This window comes from Ahaetulla prasina, chromosome 3 (genome assembly GCF_028640845.1).
Source record: "Ahaetulla prasina isolate Xishuangbanna chromosome 3, ASM2864084v1, whole genome shotgun sequence".
In the NCBI taxonomy this organism is placed as follows: Eukaryota; Metazoa; Chordata; class Lepidosauria; order Squamata; family Colubridae; genus Ahaetulla; species Ahaetulla prasina.
In genome coordinates this window covers 200,827,395-200,831,118 of record NC_080541.1, presented here as the reverse complement: position 1 = coordinate 200,831,118, position 3,724 = coordinate 200,827,395, and positions in this window count along the sequence as shown.

The window sequence follows — 3,724 nt, the reverse complement described above, 5'->3', positions numbered from 1 at the left end:
GGCAGTAATGATCTCCTTGGCATTCATTAGATAAATAATCATAGCATCGGTCAATAGGTATTGGGCACATCTCCATGCAATAGCAGAAGGCAGTACAGGAAAAAAAAACAATATTGGTGGAATAAGTATAAGTAGATTTCACCCCTGGTCTCTTGACAGTTTGTGGTTAACTGACACTTTCTTGAAACTGTAATGTGGTTAGGTTATTTCACATTCACTCCATCAGCAATATCCTGTTACCTTTCCCATTCAACAGCTCAAGCAAAGCAGTTCTTGTCTCCTACATTCTGGTGGGAGGTCCAGTTAGAAGAACCAATCGATGAAGTAAGAATCTGCCGATGCTCCTTGTGGTTAATAGTTCCCATATTTAGTCTGGTAATAATATTCAGAATTCTTCAAACACAATTTCAAATATCATAAACTTCCCACAGGATGTTAACAAACCTTCCTGATCCTGAGGATGCCAAAAAAGGTGATATCATGTTGAGAAAAATTATATTATATTAGAAGAGAATCAGGATGATCTAATCTGGAGGAAACCTGGCTGAAAGGAGGGATAAAATAGATGTGTAGAACCCTTTCAGTCAGGAAACGATCTGAAGCATTGGGTGGAGGCATATGTGATTGCTATTGTGGAGGACTTCAGCTATAACTTATGTGGTTGGAGTGCAGCTTTCCTTGTTGTATTAGATATTTTAAGGACTTTTAATAATATCAGTTCATAATTAAAATTATACTATATTATATAATTATAATTCCGGGCACAGTATTACAATTGTCTGTTGATAATGTAATTCTTTTGCCCACCCAAGCCTGAGATTTTACTTCATTGAAGTACAGAAATGTGAGAATAACATCACAGGTTTTTTTTTAATTTGCATTTATATCCCGCCCTTCTCCGAAGACTCAGGGCGGCTTACACTACGTTAGCAATAGTCTTCATTCTATTTGTATATTTATATACAAAGTCAACTTATTGTCCCCAACAATCTGGATCCTCATTTTACCTACCTTATAAAGGATGGAAGGCTGAGCCAACCTTGGGCCTGGTGGGACTAGAACCTGCAGTAATTGCAGGCAGCTGCTGTTAATAACAGACTGCATTAGCAGTCTGAGCCACAGAGGCTCAATAGAAGTATTCTTTCATAGTTTTATTGTCTTTTTCTTTTTTTTTTTTTTTTTTTTTTTTGTTCAAAAAGTTTTTATTGGTCAAAAAAGGTTTATACAAATACATATCAGGTATGGTAAATTTTCATTTTTCTTATACAAGATAAGAATTTAACTCAAATTTTTTAACACATACAACAGCCATATGGCAAACAGGTGACACGAAGTAGCTAAGTTTACAAATCTTACATACGCAATAAAGAAGGGTCAAGAATAAACAGAATATCGTACAAAAGAGAATAAGGAAAACCAACACAATACCAAATATCTTTATCACTTCCTAGTTTTGGATCTCAGAACTCTGGGTTCAGCCTGACCCAACTCCAGGGGCAACAGCGGCAGCCGCCTCCGCCCCATGGTCTATAACCTCCCTTCTTCAATTCCTGGGTCATCTGATTCCAGGAGGGCTTTGTGTTCCTCCACGTGAGGCCGTAGCCTCCATAATTGTACTAATTTTTTCGTAATGCCCTCCCGGAAAATCATCAATCCCTCTGGCATCAGCCATCTGAAGCCTACTCCCTTCTGGTACAATTTGCTTGACAAAAGTAATATTTCTTTCTCATTTCACGTACCTGTCTGGGAATCTGCCTCAGAATGGCTATCTCCCTGCCCCTGTAAGTCAGTGCCCCACTCCTATGTTTTCTAAAATTTCATCTCTCGTCTCTCTTCTCACAAATTTGACATGAACCTCTCTGGGAACTGCATGCGTGCATATTGTGAATTAACTCTATAAACTCGATCCACATCCCAATTCATAAAATCAACACCTCTCCCAAGAAATTCTCCCAACAATTTAGTCACAACATCTCTCAAATCTTCTTGGTCCACTTCTTCCAAATTTTGAAACCTAAGGAAATAAGACATTTTATCCATCTAGTCAAGCACAGCATTGCCTGTCGTCTCCTCTCTTTTCTGCACTGCCGCATCTCACCCTCAGACCTTCCACTTTCTGCTTGTTTTCTGCTGAGACTTGTTGAGTATCCTTTAAATCCTTTTGGATAGTCACAATTTCTGCTCTTATTTCCATTGGCCTCTTTGCAAATCATCCAGTTTCTTGTCCATATTGGATAACTTTTCCAAATTCTCTCCATCTCTCCAGCAGTTGGTCTCTGACCTTTTGCCATTTAAAAAAAAAATTCAAAATCCTCAGGCAAGCACAGTATCCTTGTAATTTCCTCCGGATCCACCAGGGGCACTCACAGGAACACAGGTCAGTGTACAGTTAGTCAACCAGGAAGCCAAAGTGATGTCATCAAAATTCTCATAGTGAAGGCGGGCTGGGCGCCACCACTGTTCCCCAGAGGAGGGGCCTCAAACCCTCCCTCCTAAATTTCTCCATCACCTCTTCTCTCCAGAGCTCCACAAAACCGGTAATCTTCTTATTTTAAGTTCTCCTCTCTCCAGAATGACTCGTGCTCCTTCCAGCGCAGGAGAAAAACCCCCGCACTCCGGGCACTCCACTCGCGTTTACGATATCCTTCCTTCTCCATTCCTCAATTCTTCTCCGTTCCTGTTCACCACCAGGCTGCTGCAGTTATAAATCAAAGCCCGGTGTCACGGGCACAGCGGCCCAGGCGGCGACCAAAATAATGGCCGTGGCCGTGGCCTCAAACCCGCCGAGCCTAGGGCCGCCAGCATCGGTCCCCCAGTCCTGTATGTCGGCTGGGAGACCCCTGGCGAGCCGTCCGTGCGGCAGGTGTCCTTTTGAACACCTGGCCCCTAGGGCCTCGGCGCGGATTCGGGCACTGGAGGCAGGAGAAGCCTCCAGGCATTAAAAATGACCAAGATGATGTTCTACAGATAAATAAAAGAAGAATTGGAAAGTGACATTTGCAAAAGTAACTTTATCTATAGTAGGGAAGTAATCATTGGCATGTAATGAAAATCACATACAGTTTTATTCATTTTTCATTATCCATTGATTATCTATTGAAAATTTGTAGATGATAGTGCTTAAGACAGAAAGTGGAAATTCACAGAAAGAGACAGAAAGAAAAGTTCCCTGAAACAACAAGGAGTAAAGCATTGTGGCAGATATCTTGCTCTTCTCATCTCTTGTTCAAGAGACATTTTTGAGGCTTATGAAGGGATCAGAAAGATGCTGTCATATTGTTGAAACCACTTTCATTAACCAGAAAACCTGTTATGGATTAGAAATGATATATTAAAACTTACATAAACAACACCCCAAGTCTTACAACCAAAGTAGTTTCAAGAGTACTGTACACATTTGCTGGAGAAGCTGTCAAAGAAGAAGCCAAATGATACAATAAAAACATCTGTCAAGTTGGATTGGAGGATTCTAGTTGTAAATGGCTTGCTGAAGAATTTAAACTAAGTGTCAAGGGCCAGCTTTATGGAATTTTAGTGAAATATTTTGATACCAACAAATTAGGTTGTGCCACAGAAAAAAAGGAAAGAATGTGGGTAGAAGGCTAAAGTGAAAGAAACATGGAGGCTGTTACAAAGAAGATGAACCAAGATTGTCCATGAAATATGCATATGAAGTACTACCTGAGTCTAAGAACTTCTTACCTTGGATTTGCACAGCAGTGCA